This window comes from Nanorana parkeri, unplaced genomic scaffold, assembly GCF_000935625.1.
Source record: "Nanorana parkeri isolate BGI_ZX_2015 unplaced genomic scaffold, ASM93562v1 scaffold110, whole genome shotgun sequence".
NCBI classification, from domain to species: Eukaryota; Metazoa; Chordata; class Amphibia; order Anura; family Dicroglossidae; genus Nanorana; species Nanorana parkeri.
Genome location: NW_017306378.1, coordinates 2,033,857 through 2,043,802, shown reverse-complemented (window position 1 = coordinate 2,043,802; position 9,946 = coordinate 2,033,857). Strand labels below are relative to the sequence as shown.

The window sequence follows — 9,946 nt, the reverse complement described above, 5'->3', positions numbered from 1 at the left end:
TATATATTATATCTATATATACACACACACTATACAGTATATGAGTGTAATGAAAAGACATACGCATCTGTGCAATTTTTGCTTTTGAAGATATTTCTATGAACAGAAATCAAAATCTGCACTTTCCATATAATTTGTTTTGATCAGGTCAATGATTGATACCTTAAAACTGCAAAAAAGATTAAAGATTATCGAGGCTGAATACTTTGATGTGCTGTTGATTCATTTGTTTCTCAACAGAAAATAAAGCAGTTTTGCCTTTTTTTCTGCATTGAACAAAAGTAAATGAACAACACAATAACAAAAGTACTTCAGGCAAAGGAAAACATGGAGAGTTTCTGGCTTTCAACCTGTATGAGTTTTATAAATCATCTTGCCTTGTTGCAGCAGAGGTGTGATCATGAATTTCCATTATTTTCCGGGGCAGGTAGAACACATAGATGGGAGGGAATGTATTGTTTTCAGCATGTTAGGGTACATGCATAGACTTTCAGGGAGGCATTCTCTGATTTTTGAAAGCGCATTTAAACCTTCAAGTAATTGCTGATTCAAGAACACTCCTGACATTGGCCAACATCTGTACTTCATTACAGACTGGTGACTGGCATACCCACTGCACATGTGTTAGGCACATTCATATTGTACACACTCTACAGTTAGGTAGTGATTCACTGCATTTTACTGTGAAATCTTCTTTGAGACCTGCTTTCATATAACTTGCAGGGTATTTTTTATTTTACTTGTTTTAAGTACATTTAAGTAATAAGTAAAGGGTAACCCCCACCCCCTTTGCACACCCAAACTACCAGTTTGACAACCCTTGCAAATAAATTGGTATCCCCATGGCAATGGATCAGTAAGGACATGAATCTCTGGTTTGCTTATACTAACCTGCACATCCTTCACCATTGATGGCTAGCTTTAAGAGGGCTTCCAAAATCAGTGGGGATCATTGCGGACAGGTCCCAAATTCAGATGTGCTACTATCGATGCCCAGGGGGGTTGATGGCATGGGGACTTATGTGCAATCTACTTGCCCCTCCGGGCAAGTAGGTAAATGCCTGCTCCCTTGCCCCCCCCACCGCACCTTATCATTTTACCATTGTGTACTGCTAGTTTAAAGCCCAACTCCAGGGTGGAAAGAAAAAAGCCTTGCAATAGGGCCTGACCCATACAGCAAGGATTAAATAATCAATACGTCTAGGGGGGAGATAAAGAGGCTGTGTTACTTACCCTTACCTCCGCTCTCTTTTCCCTGACACTTTGGCCTGTAGTAGGCCCCCCAGCATTATCATATGCATTGCAGGGCTACCAGCCCTTCATGGTATGTGGAGGAGGCAGGCGTGTGACTAGGAGGATCTTTCATGGGAGTGATCATGAAGATAAAGGAGGCCTACTGGTGCAAGCAATAAGGTAAGTATTACTACTTTTTCCTTATTCTTCAACTCCCAGAACTGACACACATTTAACCCTTGCAGTGTGTGTGTATGTGTGTGTGTGTGTGTGTGTGTGTGTGTGTGTGTGTGTGTGTGGGGCAATACTTTCTTTTGCCCGGAGACTGTGAAATTGCAATGTAAGTGTGTAACAGTTGAATAGATATATAGATGCCTAAGCATTGATACACATTTTGCAATCGGATTGTGCAACCTCTTTTGATTTGCCAGCATTTATGTAGTATGAACAGTACAATTCTGATTCTCAGAGTAACATCAGCCATAGCCAGTGATAGAGATACATTGAAGAGGATTTCAATGTGGGTGCCCAGTGTGCATTCTAATTAATCAGCAAAAAGTCTCTGTGCACAATAATCAATTATCCTGACCGCAGGTAGGTGCTCTTCAGTAGATTGTGATAAACTGTTATAAATAATTGATACAATCCAGATAACTTAGGGTCAGGGTCTTTTAAAGTCTTACAATGCATTATTATTTTTTTCACCTATAATTAAAAAGAAAACAGATTCTTGATCGTGAGTACAAATACAACTCATTGTTTAATTACAAGAGTTGGTTGTTATGCTCCATAGACTTAAAATAGCTGATTAGAAATATCTTTATAAAATCACACAGTTAATTGTCATAGATTGCTGATGCACTTGATGTACTGCTGTCATCTGGGAAATACATTTAACTGTGGTAGTCATTAAATGATTTCAATTCTTTATTAGTGCTTGCTAAGTATTTATCTAGTTTGTACTACCTATTGACCAGCTGCGCAGACATTGTTGTGCGTACTTATTTAACAGCACAGGGCAAAGAGCTGAGAATATTCAGAGTATATTGCAATATGTGACTGAACTGGTCAGCTGCTTCAAAGCCAGTCCTCTCTGTACATGTAAATGTGCCATACTTGCATGTACAGAGTGTACTGAAATAAACATATAGTGGTGCAATGTTAATGGGACAACAACATGTGGTGTGCAATAATTCTTTGACACCCTAACTAATGTGTTCTGCTGGCTCTCGAGTTGCGTTGCAATGTGGTTCATTATTATGGAGCTCTCAGGGTTTCCCATGCCTCATATGGCAGAACACAGAGACATCAGCCTGTTTGGCACATTCTGGTGAGCGACCTAACCTGGTCTGACCAGGAACCAGGCCCTCCTCTGGTCATTTGGTCCCGCTTCTTTCCCTAGGCATAACATCATGGCCAAGATTAGCTTTCCGTTGGTACAAAATAAAATATAGTCCACGGCAGGCTCCTTTAGAAAGAATGTTAACTTTACTGATGAACATTACGTGAACAATCAGCCATGTTTAATAATGGTGGCACAGTGCTTCAACTGTTCTAACAGTTCTTGGTATCAAGAAAACAACTCAGAGAGGGAACTTAAGGGAGTGTTAGAGAGTGCTAGAGAGAGGGAATTGGAGAGTGACCTGCACCCTGTGGAAGGTATAGTAATGTCCTGGCTTACCTCCCTTTAAGTGGGAGAATGTCCTTCCATTTCCCCCTATTGGGAATGATTTCTTCTTGCATGGTCCCTCCTGGACATGCTTCACATAAGAAATCTAGATCAACAGTGTCCCACACTGGCAGCTGCAAACTCCAGCTCCCTGCCTTTCACTACCCTCCTTAAGGGCACTCCTGACTGACAGGAGGACATCTAGCATTGACACAGAGGAATTACACCATGACACTCCCCTACAGTGGCAATATGGTTTGCTGTCTTCCAAACTGAGAAAGTTGGAAGAGATCTACAGAGCTAGGTCTAACCTTCTCTTTTCTGCAGCTGACTAGCTTGCATGTGTACTGCAATTAATGCTAGCCAAGAATCCCTGCTTCTAAGCAAAGTTAGAAGTGTGTAAGGGTATATAGCAATTTGGAGAGGGTAAACAGAGAAAACGAAATCTTAACTCTAGCTTTTTATTGTTTTAAATTCACTGCTTGCTACTTTCCCCATATCAGAGCCCCCATTACATATGATTAATGGTATTATTCAAGTTATGCATTTACCTTCATTCAGGTTCGTTCAGTTTAGCGGCATTTAGAGAACATAGAATTGTCCAGGGTGCAATTAGAAATGCTAAATGTGGCTAAATACTTGCACATAAACACATGTAAATGCATGCAAATACAAATAAAACCATATAAAGGAAGGTACATCAAAATGCAGATCTTGACCTGGGAAGCATAAAGTTTGCTTATACTTTCCAGATAATTTCCCCTGTGTACAAATAATCTAAACTCAGGAGTGATAATGTGAATGGAGCCTTAGAATGTAATGTTACTCCTTCCTTTGTGGGCATTCCCGCCTAATGGACACTCCATGCAGGAGTATTGTGAGCCCAGGTTGTTTTGTGAAATACTCCCAGAAAGTATGTCCATGACAGACTGGGCCCAGAGGAAATGGGTTAGAAGAAGCTAAAGTTTTTTTCTTTTTTCTTTTAAGATTGACAAAGCTGCATATTTAAACAAATCCTTAGCCTTCCACTTTTAGAGTTAAGGGGATTCTGTTGTGAATTGTGTTAAAAAAACAAACAAACCAGTACTTTATATAAAGTACAGGGGAGCATACTGATATATACAGCAGTTTTTCCTTTTACAACTGATTGCTTGGCTGTTCTGGCAGGCAAAACATGAACACCTCGTGGGTACCATTGAACCTTGCTACTAAGCCCCACCCCCACATATTCCTATTGGCCTATCACTGTGATGGACTCTCTTACTGGTCAATAGAAGGGTGCAGAAGGTAGGAAGGAATGGATTTAAAAACAGACATTTTATTTTTTTGCTTCATAGAAGTGCGGGAACCTTTAGTATCCAACTGTCAGCAATGAGTCATTCTGGGAGCCAACTGTTGTAGCTGTTGTAACTGTAGTAGATCACACCAGGTCATTTATCTTTACAACAAAACTTCTTCAAGAGACATTCTCCTAAACAAGAGGTGAAACCCAAAGCAACCAATCAGGGTCTTCATACCATTTAATGGCAATCTTAAAATTCAGTTTTCGGCTTTGGACACATAGAGAGGAATTTATCAAAACTGGAGCAGACAACATCTGGAACAGCTGTGGATGGCGATCAATCAGCCTCTCTCTTTCATTTTCAAATCAACTGATCCAGATTTTGTCTGCTCCAGTATTGATAAATTCCCCTTATTCTGTTTTTTAATCCCTCCCTTTTTTGCCTGGATTTTTGCTGATATTGTGATGATATTGAAATACTTTCCGTTATAATAAGATTAGGGTATACTTTTCATTCCAGCATTCTTCCCAGTGGGGTTAATTAAGGACACACTCAAACTTATCTTTGTGCTATCCACTTTTGGTAACATTTTTATGTTCCCGTTAACAATAAACCAGTGACAGTTCCTTAATAGGTAACCTGAAAGAAATACACGAATAAACAAAACACATTTAGTTTTTTCAGAATTTACATAATTGCTCAATCACAGTCTGTCAACTCATTACCGACTACTTAACTCAAGCAAACTGACAATGTAATTGCTTTCATCCAACACATCTTCAAATCATTAGTTAAACAAATGCAGCCAATGCAATTAAATCGTCTTTCTATACATGAATACTTAAACTCTACTGATTTAAAGCTTATTACTAGCATTCACATTTTTTTTTTTTATATATATATATAGTTTGTTTAATAGGAAAGTTTGACTAATAGGAATGGCTATACAATGTAAGAACCCACTGATACTCACTTTTCTAGTGATTCCCCCACTGCTCCTCTCTCTACTTAAACCAGAGCAAAATATTGGGCACCATGTGACCTCCTCCCATGCGTGGGTCTAGCAGCCAATCAATCTACTGCTACGTTGTAATTTGGTATTTTGGTGCCAGCTATGATGGAGGAAAGATTTTTGGTGGGGTCTTTTCAAAGACACTGTCACTTTGCCATGTACGGAAAAAGTTCCAATGTCTCTGTAAGGGTTATTGGCATAGGGGGCCCCGACTGTCATCAGTTGTGCTTATACAAGCTTGAAGTCACATGATGTTCACTGGGTCCTACCACTCTTAGTTTCTTCTCTGGTGCTAGTGCTAGGTGGCCCACAATGATGCATGGCATTGCTGATAATGTCTGAGCCATTCTCTGCATTATTATTGAAAGCTCAGGGGGCCATGGTGAGAACCCCCCATATGGCAGGTTCAGGACACCCTACATTCCACATCCTTATTTCCTTTATTTGTTGTAATGTGTTTTCTGTTATTATGCAGTTTTTGTTTATTTGTTGGGGGGTGGGGGGGTTGGAGCTGCTGTGTTAAAGTAACACTAAATTCAGGAGTTAAATCTAAAAAATGCATTCAAGTACCTTAACTAATAACAAAAATGTATCTTATTTGTGTATCCCTCGGCTGTAGATCCTCAAATCATCTCTAAATTGGTGCTGCCACTGTCCTTCCTTCTGGAGGGTGGCTACTTTTGTTCCCCATTGTCCTTGTGTGTTCAATACAAATTAGCAAACTAAACATGAGCTTGTAGTCCATCACGGGAGCAGGCTTGGACCGGTGGCTACTTTACAACATACACAAGGACCATGGGATAGAAAAGTAGCCACCCTCCAGAAGGAAGGACAGTGTCAGCACCAATTCAGAGATGATTGGAGGATCTACAGTACAGTCATACACAGATAAGATACATTTTTGTTAATAGTTAAGGTGCTTGAATGTATTTTTAAGGTTTACTTCCTGAATTTACTGTTACTTTAAAACTTTGCTCTTTAGCTTTACTGAAGCTTATTGGTATGCCATGTTTCCTAGTAAGGCAGTCCTTATAAAAATGCGATAATAAATCCTGCCAAGTGCCTCCTTTTCTGTAGCGGTCCTGATTTTCCTACCACTTCTATCCCTTAAATTTACAATTCTATTATCCATACAACATCTACCGTTACAGTCTAAAGCTTCGTTCAGTCAGTTTCTGACATCAAATCCAGGTATGTGTAATAATATGTGTTGTCCTAGTTTTAACATCATACATCAGGTTCTACTGTATACTTTACAGTGAGTACTGATTCACCTTAAACAATGAAAATGTGTCCCTTTTCATTGGAAACTTGATCTGCTCCCCTCTTTTAAAACGTCTACTTCCCCTTAGTGTGAAGTTTTTCTCTTTCTATATATAAACTCTAATCCCTTGTAAGGCCCCATACCTAGACAGTGGGCGGCCTACATATCAAATGTGGAGGACAAAATTAAGTTGCATATTCTGAGCTTAGATCATTTTTCACAACAGCGTGAGCTTCCAGGCTGTAGATTTAGCTGGTTCCCCAGGCTACATCCTGTAGCATTTAGTGGGCCCTCTGAGTGGAGTTGTCTGACACTTAACTCTATTCTTTGGCTTTTACCACTGCTCTGCTCGGAAGACCTCATATATTATGCCCAGGACTCCATTACCTTTTGATTCCAGAACAGAACCTCTGTTGGGAAACTACAGTGATTTTACTGGGGAGAAACATTGTAAGCACCCTTTACACCCTTTGGAATCTTCTTTTTGAGAACTACAGTAAATTTTCCTTTTGGACATCTTTACTACCACTGTGTGAGCATCTGGTCCCTGTCCTTCATTACTTCTACTTTAATGTGAGTCCCTCTCCTTTTGGTTAACGGTCAAAAAAGCAATGAAGCAGGGAAGTAAATTATTGCTATGGAAACACTTTATAACAAAATTGCACAGTGACTTGACTGTAGATTACTTTAAATGGTACAATATACACAGGTAGTATCCCAGTGGGACACAGCATCTATATTTAAAATAACGATTAACTGGAACATCAATTTTGTGGCAAGTCAAATAAATCTTACTTACTGCTTATGACTTTGTTTTAAAGAATCAGGAACCTTCGATAGCTTCCCATTGTAATTTATAGAAAAGCTGCAGGCAATTTATATTGTCCTGGGACGTCTCCCAACATATTATTCTTGTTTACAGCTTGCATTTAATAATTGCTTTTCATCTTTCTCTCTTTTAAAGAAACATTCCCTAATGTGCACTGAACTCCTCCTATAAATATTTTCCAAATTAACTAAATGATAACATTTTTTCAGAGGCATCTTTACCCTCTGGAGCCATCAAAGCTGTTAGTGGCATGTCCACATTTGCCTACAAACTGCAGCTAAATCTTTGATGAATACATAGAATAGGCACTGCAGAATCATTTCTCCTTGTGGGTTATCTGCAAGTATGTATAGAACTTTCAAAATAATATGAGGTGCTACAGCAGGAAGCATACTTTGTGCAACCCATGTGTAAAGGTACATATAGGCTATAGACATACATTTTAGCTATGCACAATGGACTTTGGGAATGGGGGTCATAATAGAACTAGTTGTGGACTTTTTAATAAAATTATGAAGGGTTTAAGGTCCCATAACCAAAATGTTTCCTTCTCATTTCTGGGCAGCATAATTTGCAACAGTTTTGGTCAACCACAGCAATGGCCAAGCTTGAGAAATATGTGCAATCTTGGCTAGAGCAGTCCGTATGATTAAAAAGCCAATAAGAACCCTCTCATAAGAACCTCATACACTTTTCCACTGTGGCTCACCCAAGCATGATCAGTTTAAAGCTTATTCTAAAACATTTTGTGCACACTATCTGCAAGTGTTTTTGCACCCCTAGATGTAAGCAGAGCTTGGACGAGTTATTTAAAATGGTTGGGGCAAATAACTTAATGAAATAAAAATATGAATAAGCATTATATATATATTTATATATGTATATATATATAGATCTATATATATCTGAGCAATTATGAATCCTGCATCATATCAAAGTGTGCTTAATGGGATTGTAATGCATCTGTCCAAAAGACACAGGTGAGCCAGGAATGGATTTCAACATATTAATCTGAAGCAAAGAAATGGGGGTTATAGACTGGTTTAATGAAAGCTCTGATTTAAATCTCATGAAACCATGGAGGGGGAATTTGAAATGGGCTGTTAATGCAAGAAAACCTGCACAGTTTTTGCAACTAAAAGATTTTTCTTGTAGGGGTAGTTGAAAATTTCACAAACACCTTTTTTAAAGTGTATATTACTGCACTGGAGTTTATCGGACTGTAGTCTCCTTTCTTTGACTTTGATGTGAAGTGTCATGAGTCATCATGCAGTGATCTTTCCTGGAGAACTTCTCATTCTGTCAAAGTAGCCTTTTCTAGGAAAATATATTTTTTTAATACCTACAACATATGCTTCCAATGCAGAACAATGTATTCATGTGACAGAACATTTTATTGCTTAATCTGATCAATTATCAGACTAGCCACCTTTTATTTTTAAACTCAGTCCCCGTGGAGCTTTCAATGCCTTCCGGAGAACATTTTTCTTTTCTGTACACACCAAAATCACATCTTTTAAACAGTTTTTTGGTTAAAACGCTATAACCCGTTGTTGTAAAATAAAATAATATCCTGAAAACCACAAGAGGCCAGTAAGGACTGAGTGGACTATTGATCAAAGTGTTCAGAAGATAAAAGAAAGTTGTCAAGTTGCTTTTCAATCTGTTTACATGTTTTTCTATTCCCTAAATGGTCCTGTGACTGAGCACATTAAAGAGTGTACACAGATCATGGAATGTACAGTATCGTTTAATACAGAACTTCTTCCTACAGTTCTTCCAGCTGAAGCAAATCTTAACTGTCATGTTACTTCTGCTTTGAAGCTGAACTCCAGGAAAACAGCACAATGTGCATATATCTCACCTGGGTTATCTACCAAGGGAATTGCTATTGTATTCAGCCAGTCTCTTGATCCAGGAATCTATTCCACACAAAACAGCCAGGTCTTGGACCTCCCTGCAGAACTACCCCTTAGCTAAGCAATGCAGCCTAGACCAGGACCTGCCCAGCCAGTAAATGGGCAGTAAAGCAATACATTTAGCTTCTTGCACTAGTTGCATTAAATACATTTAATGATTTTATAGTCCATGCACACATACATTAAAAAGGTAAGGCACATTAAAGGTAAGGTACATTAAAAGGCATGGCTTAGCTAGTCATGGTGTGGGTGTGAGGAGTAGCAAACCCTACCTAAGGGCTTATACAGTATATACTTCTGCATTTAAAAACGCATCCATTTTTAATGCATATTAATATGCAATTTTAAAATGCTCTGTGATACATTAGGCATACATTTTTATACCTTTTATATCATTTCAATGAACTTAAAGAACAACCACGTATTCTGACTTGGGCTGCGGTGCTTGTGTGCACATTTGGCCGAGGACCCAGTCAGGATGTTTTGGATGCAAAAGGTGTGCAGTTGTAAAATGAAGGATGAAATTAAGAGGGTTATTCACAGAGCTGCCGAAGGCAGCCGAGTGAATAACCCACCCGAAGTGAAGTGAGCCGAATGCTGTTCGGCTATTCACTTCAGGCTTGTACAGCTAATTTCAGCCGTACATTGGCTGAAATCAGCCGTACGCAGGGTCCGAACGGCAGTGAGTGAATAGCCGAATGCCGCCGAGCAGCATTCGGCTCGGCTATTCTGCTTGG

General features: G+C 39.1%; 1 protein-coding gene across 4 annotated transcripts in view; it reads right to left on the bottom strand.

The window, feature by feature from the left end:
• DPP6 (dipeptidyl peptidase like 6) overlaps window positions 1-9,946 on the bottom strand; it is a 1,045,284-nt gene that overhangs the window by 221,588 nt on the left and 813,750 nt on the right. The window lies entirely within an intron of this gene.